Genomic DNA, 12,437 nt, shown 5'->3' with positions numbered 1-12,437 from the left:
CGAAAGCACGCTAACTTCCGAAGGAGTAAAGCTAGCGGCTTGAAATTTTGCACAAATACTTCTAATTAGTGTAGGTCGGTTTGTTTTGTAAATGGGCCATATCGGTCCATAATCTGATATAGCTGCCATATAAACCGATCTTGGGTCTTGACTTCTTGAGCCTCTAGAGTGCGCAATTCTTATCCGATTGGAATGAAATTTCGCACGACGTGTTTTGTTATAATATCCAATAACTGTGCCAAGTATGGTTCAAATCGGTATAGAACCTGATATAGCTGGCATATAAACCGATCTTGGGTCTTGACATCTTGAGCCTCTAGAGTGCGCAATTCTTATCCGATTGGAACGAAATTTTGCACGACGTGTTTTGTTATGATATTTAACAACGTTGCCAAGTATGGTTCAAATCGGTCCTTAACCTGATATAGCTGCCATATAAACCGATCTTGGGTCTTGACTTCTAGAGCCTCTAGAGTGCGCAATTCTTATCCGATTGGAATGAAATTTTGCACTACGTGTTTTGCTATGACTTCCAAAAACATTGTCAAGTATGGTTAAAATCGGTCCATAATCTGATATAGCTGCCATATAAACCGATCTTGGGTCTTGACTTCTTGAGCCTCTAGAGTACGCAATTCTTATCCGATTTGCCTGAAATTTTGCACGACGTGTTTTGTTATAATATCCAACAACTGTCCCAAGTATGGTTCAAATCGGTATAGAACCTGATATAGCTGCCATCTAAACCGATCTTGGGTCTTGACATCTTGAGCCTCTAGAGGGCGCAATTCTTATCCCATTGGAATGAAATTTTGCACGACGTGTTTTGTTATGACTTACAAAAACTGTGTCAAGTATGGTTTAAATCGGTTCATAACCTGATATAGCTGCCATATAAACCGATCTTGGGTCTTGACTTCTTGAGCCTCTAGAGTGCGCAATTCTTATCCGATTTGCCTGAAATTTAGCATGACGTAATTTATTATGACTTTCAAGAACTGTGTCAAATAAGGTTCAACTCCGTTCATAACCTGATATAGCTGCCATATAAACCGATCTGGGATCTTGACTTCTTGAGCCTCTAGAGGTCGCAATTATTATCCGAAATTTTGTACGACGGATCCTCTCATGACCATCAACATACGTTTTTATTATGGTCTGAATCGGTCTATAGCCCGATACAGCTCCCATAGAAATCAATCTCTCTATTTTACTTCTTGAGCCCCCAAAGGGCGCAATTCTTATTCGAATTGGCTGACATTTTACACAGGCCTCCAACATATAATTTAATTGTGGTCCAGACCGGACCATATCTTGATATCGCTCTAATAGCAGAGCAAATCTTTTCTTATATCCTTTTTTGCCTAAGAAGAGATGCCGGGAAAAGAACTCGACAAATGCGATCCATGGTGGAGGGTATATAAGATTCGGCCCGGCCGAACTTAGAACGCTTTTACTTGTTAAAATATATATCTGAGTCGTGTTCTACTCTGAAATACCTCTTGTTTGAGCCTCATATTGCAATGGTCAGCAAATACTTCCTATTTGGGTGGTGTTATGGGGGTGTCCCCATAGACACGTTTTCCGAACATTGATATCAGATACGCGCTTTACTTCCAATGATCTTTCATTTGAGCCCCATATGGCTATGGCCGTAAATTTGTCTTCTTTGGGGGATGTTCTCGGGGATGGTCGGCCCCTCAAACTCGTGATCCCACATTTTGATATCAGATTCGTATTCTACACTGAAATACCTTTTATTTAAGCCCCATATTGCCATGGCCAGTAAATAAGTCCTGTTTGGGGGTTGTTTTGGGGAAGGGGTGGACCACCAGAAACTTTGTCTCAAATTTGGATATCAGATTAGTATTTTACTCTCACATACCTTTCATTTGAGTCCCCTATTGCCATGGTCGGTAAATATGTCCGATTTAGGGGTGTTTGGGTGGTCCCCCAAACACTTGGTCCGACAATTGGATATCAGATACGTTTTCTTATCCTAAATACCTTTCATTTGAGTCCCATATTGTCGTGATTGGTCTAAATCTATGTTTGGTAGGTTTTAGGGTGGGGCGGCCCCCCTAGGTACCCCATCCGAAATTTGGATACCAAATTTTATTTTTAGGGTACTATATGAGAGCACACAAAATTTCGCTTAAATCGCATCACCCATCTCCTAAATCTAGCGTTTCTGAAAATTATGGTAAGGGGGAGCGTCCGCTCCCCCTTCAGTTATTTAAAAATGTAGAAGCTATTTTCACCACGGGATCATTATGCACCAACAGTGAAAATTCCAAGAAAATCTTTTCAGCCGTTTCTGAGTCTATAAGGAACACAAAAACAAACAAACACAAATTGATTTTTATATATAATACTATCTGTCCCGGGCCCGCTACGCTGCGCCTTCTTTCACTCTTAGCCAACATTCTAAAATTATAAAAAAATTTAATTCCCATGAAAAATGTAAAAAAAAAAACATTTCTCCCCATTAAGAAATTAACGCCATAATGTGTGATGACTATCACATGGTACTTGCATTCCTGATAAAAATAAGGTAATACTTAATAATATGAATTTATAATTATAACGTAATATCAATTTATCTATTTAATGAGATGTATGAGAAATCATGTAATTTTAGTTTTGCTCTTCTTCATGCATATGGAATTAAGTACACTGAAAAAACTTATCAAGTTAATGTTCCAACAATAACAAGTAACAAGGTTTTAAGTTCGGCCGGGCCGAACTTTGGATACCCACCACTTTTCCATCATAATACGGAGAAAAATTCATCATTCATGAATCCATAGTAGCTATATCTAAATATGGTCCGATCCCCACCATATTCAGGCTATGTGAATCTGAATAAGTAAGGGCGAGATAAGTTCGGTCGGGCCGAAACTTATATTCTCTCCAACGTGGATAGCATTTGTCGAGTTCTTTGCGCCGTATCTTATTTTAGGCAAACAAAGAATAATGAATAAGAACTGTTATGCTATTGGACCTATATCAAGTTTCGGACCATAAATGAATTGAATGCTGAACATTATAAGTCATTCTGTAATATTTCAGTCCATTCGAATAAGAACTGCGCCTTATAGGGGCTCAAGAAGCAAAATCGGAAGATCGGTTTATATGGAAGCTGTATCAAGCTATTTATCGATTCAGATCATATTAAACACGTATATTGTAGGTCATGAGAAAAGCCGTTGTACAAAATTTCTGCCAAATCGGATGAGAATTGCGCCCTCTAGAAGCTCCAGGAGTCAAGATCCCAGATCGGTTTATATGGCAGCTATATCAGGTTATGTACCGATTTCTGCCATGCCAAGCACAGTTGTTGAAAGAAATAACAAAATACCTCATGCAAAATTTTAGCCAAATCGAATGAGAATTGCGCCCTCTGACGGCTCAAGAAGTCAAGATCCGAGTTCGGTTTATATTGCAGTTATACCAGGTTATAAATCGATTTGAACCATACTTAGCACAGTTGTTGGGAGTGATACCAAAATAACACCTGCAAAATTACAGCCAAATTGGATAAGAATTGCTCCCTCTAAAAGCTGAAATAGTCAAGACCCATGATCGGTTTATATGGCAGCTGTATCGGGTAATTAACTGATTTGAACCATTCTTAACACAAATGTAGGAAGTAATACCAAAACACCATATCAGTCAAATTGGACGAGAATTGGCTCAAGAAGTCAAGACCCAAAAATCGGTTTATATGGCAGCTATATCAAAACATGGACCGATTTGGCTCATTTTCAACCCCAACCGACCTATACTAATAAAAAAGTATTTGTGCGAAATTTCTAGCGCCTAGCTCAACTCCTTCCAAAGATAGCGTGCTTTCGACAGACAGGCGGATGGACGGACGGACAGACATACGGATATGGCTAGATCGACTTGAAAAGTCATAACGACCAAGAGTGTGTATACTTTATGGGCTCTTAGATGCATATCTCGAGGTGTCACAACAGAATAACGAAATTAGTATCCCCATCCTATGGTGGAGGGTATAAAAACGCAGCTTTTATGGGCCTAAGAACTTAACTCGAGAGATCGGTATATATGGCAGCTATATCCAAATAGAGCCCGATCTACATCACACTCAACACGAATGTCGAAAGGCCTAGCACAACTCGTTGTGTTAAATTTCAGCGAAATCGGTTAATAAATTCAACTTTTCTGGGCCTAAAACCTTAAATCCGGAGATCAGTATATATGTTAGATACATCCAAATTTAGACCGATCTGGACCGTATTGAACAAGGATGTCGGGGAGACTTGCACAACTCGTTATACCAAATTTGAGCGAATTCGGACAATAAATACGACTGCTATAGGCCTAAGATCTTAAATTGAGAGATAACTCTATATGGCAGTTATATCAAAATATAGACCGATCTTAACCATACTCGGTACGAATGTCGAGGGGCCTAACGCAACTTATTGTGCTTAATTTCAGCAAAATCGATTAATAAATACACATTTTATGGACATAAAACCTAAAATCGGGATATCGGTCTAAATGACAGCTATGTCCAAATCTGAACCGATCTGAGCCAAATTGGTGAAGGATGTCGAAGAGCCTAACACAACTCACTGTCCCAAATTATGGCAAAATCGGACAATAAACGCCCCTTTTATCGGCCCAAGATCTTTAATCGAGATATCGGTCTATATAGCAGCTATATCCAAATTTGGACCGATCTGACCAAATTAAATCAGGATGGCGAGAGGCATAACGTAACTCAAAATCAGCGAAATCGGGCAGTAAATGCTCCTTTTATGGACCCAAGACCTTAAATCGAGAGATCGATCTATATGGCAGCTATATCCAAATCTAAGCCTATCTGGGCCGTATTAAACAGTGATGTCAACTCGCGATACCAAATTTCTGCCAAATCGGGACAGATCTGTGCCAAAATAAACAAGGATGTCAAGAGGTCTTACGTAACTCACTGTCCCAAATTGATGCGAAGTCGAATAATAAATGTGACTTATATGGGCCCCAAGACCTTAAATTGGCAGATCAGTATATATGGGGGCTATATCAAGATATAGTCCGATATAGCCAATCTGCAAACTTAACCTGATTCAGTTTCAGCTCAATAGCTCTATTTTTAAGGACTGTTGCGTAATTTCAACAGACAGACGGACGAACACGACACGATCGTCTTAGATTCTTACGACAATTCAGAATAAATATACTTTATAGGTTCGGAAATGGATACTTCGGTGTGTTGCAAATGGAATGACAAAATAAATATACCCTCATCCTTCGGAAGATATTTTGTATATTGACATTTCAAGGAATAAAATTTATTTTTTATACCCTTCACCTTAAGATGGGGGCATACTAATTTCGCCGTTCCGTTCGCAACACTTCAAAATATTAGTCTAATACCCGATGTAGCCATGTCCTTCGCCTGTCGAAAGTACCGTTTGAAGTTTCGTACAAATAAAGGGTGATTTTTTTTTTTTGCTATTATCTTCTTGGCGACCAGCAACCAACCTTTTTAAACCAGTTAACCAGTTCACGCACGTTTCGTGTTATGCTTCACTGTCAAACATCTTCAGTTTTGGTCTATAATTTAACAATTAATCGTCTTACAAACGAACAAGGCTTGCAAATTATTGAATTTAATCATCAAATTGCGTGCTCTCTTAAGAAAGTTCATCGGGCGTTCATTGTGTTCAGCGATGAAATTAATTTTTGGCTCAATGGGTACGTAAATAAACAGAATTGTCGATTTTGGATTGAAGATCAGCCAGAAGCAATGCAAGATTTGCTACCAATGCATCAAAAGAAAAGTCACAGTTTGGTGTGGTTTATGGGCTGGTGGCATCATTGGACCGTACTTCTTCAAAGATGATGCGAATCGTTACGGAACTATGAATGGTAAGTGCTACCGTGAGATGATATCCTTCTCTTTTTTGCCCAAAATTCAAGAGCTTGCCTTGCATGACATGTGGTTTCAACAAGACGGTGCCACATGCCATACAAAACGCGTAACAATGGAGTGATTTCGAGGCGAGTTCGGTAAACATTTTATTTCACGTTAGGGACCGGTCAATTGGCCACTTAGATCGTGCGATTTAACGCCTTTAGACTATTTTTTGTGGGGCTATGTTAAAGCTCATGTCTATACAGACAAGCCCGCTTCAATTGACGCATTGGAAGACAACAAAGCATAAATTCGTGAGATACTGGGGGAAATGTTGGAAAGAGTATGCCAAAATTGGACTAAGCGAATGGACCATTTGAGGCACATTTGCATGAAATAATCTTCAAACATTAAATTATATAGACCGTACTAGAATTTCAAATAAAGGTTTAATGAATGTTTCTGAAATTTGAATGGTTTTAAAACCTGACATAGTTCCCGTAAAAAACGATCTCAAGATTATACTTTTTTAACTTCTAGAGAACGCACTTCCTATACTATTTGGCTGAAATTTTGCAAAGTGATATCCAACATTCCAACCATGTATGCCACGAGTTGATCCGTAAACTGATGTAGATCTAATAGCATAGCAATTCTTATCCATAATAATTTTTATACCCACCAACATAGGATGCGAGTATACCCATATAGTAAGTCCGTTTGTAACACCTCGAAATATGGATCTGAGACCCCATAAAGTATATATATATTCTGGATCGTCTCGACATTCTTAATCGCTCTAACCATGTCCCTCCGTCCGTCTGTCGAAATCACGATAGTGGTTGAACGCATAAAGCTAGCCGCTTGAAATTTCGCACAGATACTTCTTATCGATGTAGGTCGTTGGGAATTACAAATGGGTTCAGATTTGGATATAGCCCCCATATATACCAATCCCCTGATATGACTTCTTGAGCCCTTAGAAGCCTCAATTTTCAACCGATTTGGTCTAAATTTAAAAAAAAAATACTTGAGTTGAGACTTCCAGTATTCACACGACTTATGATCCAAATCGTTCCACAAATAGATATAGCCCACATATAAACCGATCCCCGGATTAGTCTTTCTTGAGTGCCTAGAATCCTCAATTTCCATCTGATTTGGGTGAAAATTGGGACAAAGACTTGTGTTATGACTTTCAACTTCCACACCAAGTATCATTCGAATCGGTCGATAAACAGATGTAGCCCCCATAAAAACCGATCCCCGTTTAGACTTTTCGAGCACTTAGAAGCCTAAAATTACATCTGATTTTGCTGAAATTGGGAAAAAAGACTTGAGTTATGACTTCTAACGTCCACGCGGAGTATGGTCCGAATCGGTTTACAAACAGATATAGCCCCAAATAAACCGATTACCGGATATAAATTCGTAAGCCCTTAGAAGCCTAAAATTGCATCGGATTTGGCTGAAATTTGGAACAAAGACTTGTATTACGAATTTCAATATCCATGCCAAGTATGATCCGAATCGGTTTATAAACAGATATAGCCCCCATATAAACCTATCCCCGGATGTATCTTCTTGAACCCTTGGAAGCCTCAAGGGTTCAAGCCTCATGGAAGCCTTTCAACATCCATGCCAAGTATGATCGGAATCGGTCTTTGGACATATATAGCCCTAAATAAACCGATTCCCAGATTTAACTTCTCCAGACCTTAGGTTCCTCAATTTTCATCCGATTTGGATGAAATTTGGAACAAAGACTTGTGCTATAACTTTCAACATCTATGCCATATAAGAATGATACGAATCGGTCCATTAACAGATATAGCCCCCATATAAACCGATTCCCGGATTTAACTTTTTCAGACCTTAGGTGCCTCAATTTCCATCCGATTTGATTGAAATTATGAAAAAAAGACTTGTGTTATGACTTTCAGTATCCATGCCAAGTATGATACGAATCGGTCCATTAACAGATATAGCCCCCATATAAACCGATTCCCTGATTTAACTTTTTCAGACCTTAGGTGCCTCAATTTCCATCCGATTTGATCTATCTGATCTATAAACAGATATAGCCCCCCTATAAACCGATTCCGGGATTTGACTTTGTGTGCCCTTAGAAGCCTCAACTTCCATCTGATTTGACTGAAGTTTGGAACTAAGACTTGTGTTATGACTTTCAACATCTATGCCAAGTATGATCCGAATCGGTTTATAAACAGATATAGCCCCCATATAAACCTATCCCCGGATGTATCTTCTTGAACCCTTGGAAGCCTCAAGGGTTCAAGCCTGATGGAAGCCTTTCAACATCCATGCCAAGTATGATCGGAATCGGTCTTTGGACAGATATAGCCCCATATAAACCGATTCCCAGATTTAACATCTCCAGACCTTAGGTGCCTCTATTTTCATCCGATTTGACTGAAATTTTGAAAAAAAAAAGACTAGTGTTATGACTTTTAACATCCATTCCAAGTATGATCCGAATCGGTTCATAAACAGATATAGCCCCCATTTAAACCAATATCGGGATTTGACTTTGTGTGCCCTTAGAAGCCTCAATTTCCATCTGATTTGGCTGAAATTCGGACCAAAGACTTGTGTTACGACTTTCAACATCTATGCCAAGTATGATCGGAATCGGTTTATGAAAAGATATAGCCCCATATAAACCGATTCCCCCATTTAACTTTTTCAGCCCTTAGAAGCCTAAATTTTCTACCTGATTTGGCTGAAATTGACCTTAAAACCTATCCTATGATTTGCAACATCAGTGTCAAGTTTTATCCAAATCGGTCAAAATGGTGATATGGGCCCCCTTAAGTACCGATATCCCGATATGACTTCTTGAGACCAAAATAATTCAACATTTTTTGCCGAATCCATGGTGGGTGGGGGTACCCAAACTTCGGCCCGACCGAACTTAGCACGCTTTTACTTGTTTTGCCTATAATGAGATATCGGATATAAAGAACTTGACATATGCGATACATGGTGGAGGGTATATAAGATTCGGCCCGGCCAAACTTAGCACACTTTTAATTGTTTTCATTTATGGGGTATAAAACCACCACCGAAGGATGGGGGTATATTCATTTTATCATTCCGTTTGCAACACATCGAAATATCCATTTCCAACCCTATAAAGTATATATATTCTTGATCAACGTAAAAATCTAAGACGATCTAGACATGTCCGTCCGTCTGTCCGTCTGTCTGTTGAAATCACGCTACAGTCTTTAAAAATAGAGATATTGAGCTGAAATTTTGCACAGATTCTTTTTTTGTCCGTAAGCAGGTTAAGTTCGAAGATGGGCTATATCGGACTATATCTTGATATAGCTCCCATATAGACCGATCCGCCGATTTAGGGTCTTAGGCCCATAAAAGCCACATTTATTATCCGATTTTGCTGAATTTTGGGACAGTGAGTTGTGTTAGGCCCTTCAACATCCTTCGTCAATTTGGCCCAGATCGGTTCAGATTTAGATATAGCTGCCATATAGACCGATCCTCCGATTTGGGGTCTTAGGCCCACAAAAGCCACATTTATTATCCGATTTTGATGAAATTCGGGAGAGTAAATTGTGTAAGGCCCATCGACATCCTCCGTTAATTTGGCTTAGATCGGTCCAGATTTGGATATAGCTCCCATATAGACCGATCCGCCGATTTAGGGTCTTAGGCCTATAAAAGCCACATTTATTATCCGATTTTGCTGAATTTTGGGACAGTGAGTTGTGTTAGGCCCTTCAACATCTTCCTTCAATTTGGTCCAGATCGGTTCAGATTTGGATATATCTGCCATATAGACCGATTTCTTGATTTATGGTTTTGGGCCCATACAATGCTCATTTATTGTCCGATGTCGCCGAAATTTGGGACAGTGAGTTAGGTTAAGGGCCTTGACATACTTCTGCAATATCGCACAGATCGGTCCAGATTTGGATATAGCTGCCATGTAGAGCGATATCTCTATTTAAAGTATTGGCCCTATAAAAAGCGCATTTATAATCCGATTTCACTGAAGTTTGACACAGTGTCTTACATTAGGCTTTTTGACATCCGTGTCGTATATAGTTCAGATCGGTTTATTTTTAGACTTAGCTAGTATATTTATTAGTATTTGGTCCAAATCGGAACCTATTTTGATATAACTGATATGGGACATAATGCATGAAATTTTAACCGAATTTTGATGAAAGGTGGTTTACATATATACTCGAGGTGGTGGGTATCCAAAGTTCGACCCGGCCGAACTTAACGCCTTTTTACTTGTTTATCATTATTTGGTTTGTAAATATTTTTTAGTGTATTACAGATTATTCTTGAATGCATTGAAAACATTTGCAATGACGCGTGATAAGAGTCAGTTGCTTATGACAAGTCAAATTGATAGTAAATTCCATGAAGTTTCTAATTCCCAATCCCCGGCGAATATTGAAAGTTGTTAGTATCTCATTACCAGCTAACTTCATGGAAAACCATTAAAAATAGAAAACAATAGAAAATAAAAAGACGTAAAACAAAGACAAATGGGAAGCAAGCAGATGGAACACTTAAATGTTCTTGTTGGGAGCATCAAAGTTTTGATGATTTTTTTTTTCATAGTAATCAAATTTCAACACAATCTTCTATATATCAAAAACCCCAAAAAGCCCCGAAATGGGAATATTACTCGATCATAGCTATATGAGACTCAAATGAATAGTATTTGGAAGCCAATTACGAATATGATGTTGAACTTTGTGTCCAAGAACCTAGGTGATTATGTACCTCCTAAAATCTCCTCCAATAGGTTATTTGACCCATTAAAAATATGGGGGATTAAGTGATAGATATTTTTGAGTGGAGTGCGTCATTCAAATTTGTGCTCAAATGGCAGATGGGGTGTGGCGCACAACCCTTCTGTAGACGACCTCCATCAAAATGCTGTATACACCAATCATGACAATATGGGGTTCAAATGAAAGGTATAAGGTTGCAGACTGTGGATCTGATATTTTTATTCTGCTCATGTATCCAGCGATCCATCTCACCCCATTCAATTCCAGTTAGAAATTCAAGTTAGAAATTCGGTGTCACTTAGAAAATCCTTAATTGTTTTCTATATCGCTCCCCCAAGTTGGTTAATGTCTGGTATTAGCTTAGGTATATGTCGGCTTAGGTATATGTCCATAGTGTCATTAAATGATTATTTTTTTTGGGGTTCTATTGGGTTGCCCAAAAAGTAATTGCGGATTTTTTAAAAGAAAGTAAATGCATTTTTAACAAAACTTGAATGAACTTTTTTTTTAACAAAACTAGAATGAACTTTAATCAAATATATTTTTTTTACACTTTTTTTCTAGTGTTTTTTTTCTGACAGAAGAAAGAATGCAATTACAGAGTCACAAGCTGTGAAAAAATTTTTCAACGCCCACTATATGAAAAATCCGCAATTACTTTTTGGGCAACCCAATATCTGTAAAAGAAATGAATAAGCCTAAGATCGATAGTCGGACAATATCCGATCGAAATTTAGCGCGAATCTTGTGAATCAAATTTTGTCAAAATTTTCCATTTTTTGATAAAAATTAAATTTTGGGAAATTTTTTTTAGAACAATCGAAATTAGGTGAGATTTCTTAAAAGAAAACCAAACACAATGACGCAAGTAACCTGAGAAAATAACTATCGCCTATAATACCAGGATGAAATTTAATTCTAACAACAGAAAAGTGCATCAATTCAATTGGCATGCCAACTCTCTAGAGAAAAACATTTTCGTTAATTCATGTTAAATACTGTTTAATTTCGTATAACTAGTAGCTAGGTAATGGCCAAGTAATACAACAATAGAGGTGAATGTATCAAATACCCCATGATTGTTTAAGTCATGACAATTATCACATCATACCTATTACATAACAAATTTTTTTTACAAATCGGCTATCTTTGAAAATCTGGATAATTTGAACATTGTGTACAGCCAGCCAGCCAGCAAGCAGTTGTCATAACACCTCCTCCCCATTCGAGTCAAATGTATGGCAAACAATAAAAAAAAAAGTGGAAAATTTCCCCCAGTTTTGATTTTAATGAAGAGAAAGTTAGAACACACAGTAGCCAGCCTATAACAACAAACGACAATGTGAATAACAATAACTATTCATTGTTATACCCTGCACCATTGGTTGGGGGTATACTAATTTCGTCATTCTGTTTGTAAATACTCGAAATATTCGTCTGAGACCTAGCCATGTCCGTCCGTCTGTCTGTCTGTCCGTCCGTCTGTCTGTCGAAACCACGCTAACTTTCGAAGGAGTAAAGCTAGCCGCTTGAAATTTTGCACAAATACTTCTTATTAGTGTAGGTCGGTTGGGATTGCAAACGGACCATATCAGTCCATGCTTTGATATAGCTGCCATATAAACCGATCTCGAGTCTTGACTTCTTGAGCCTCTAGAGTTCGCAATTCTTATTCGATTGGAATGAATTTTCGCACGACGTGTTTTGATATGATACTCAACAACTGTACCAAGTATGGTTAAAAT

The 12,437-nt window shown here is 38.3% G+C and overlaps 1 protein-coding gene across 1 annotated transcript in view; it reads right to left on the bottom strand.

Annotated features, from left to right (window-relative positions):
- The window catches only part of LOC106090816 (uncharacterized), a 240,974-nt gene that overhangs the window by 141,081 nt on the left and 87,456 nt on the right, over positions 1 to 12,437 (bottom strand). The window lies entirely within an intron of this gene.

This window comes from Stomoxys calcitrans, chromosome 4, assembly GCF_963082655.1.
Source record: "Stomoxys calcitrans chromosome 4, idStoCalc2.1, whole genome shotgun sequence".
Lineage (NCBI taxonomy): Eukaryota > Metazoa > Arthropoda > Insecta > Diptera > Muscidae > Stomoxys > Stomoxys calcitrans.
The sequence above is the reverse complement of the archived record's forward strand: the minus strand, read 5'-3'. Positions and strand labels throughout refer to the sequence as shown.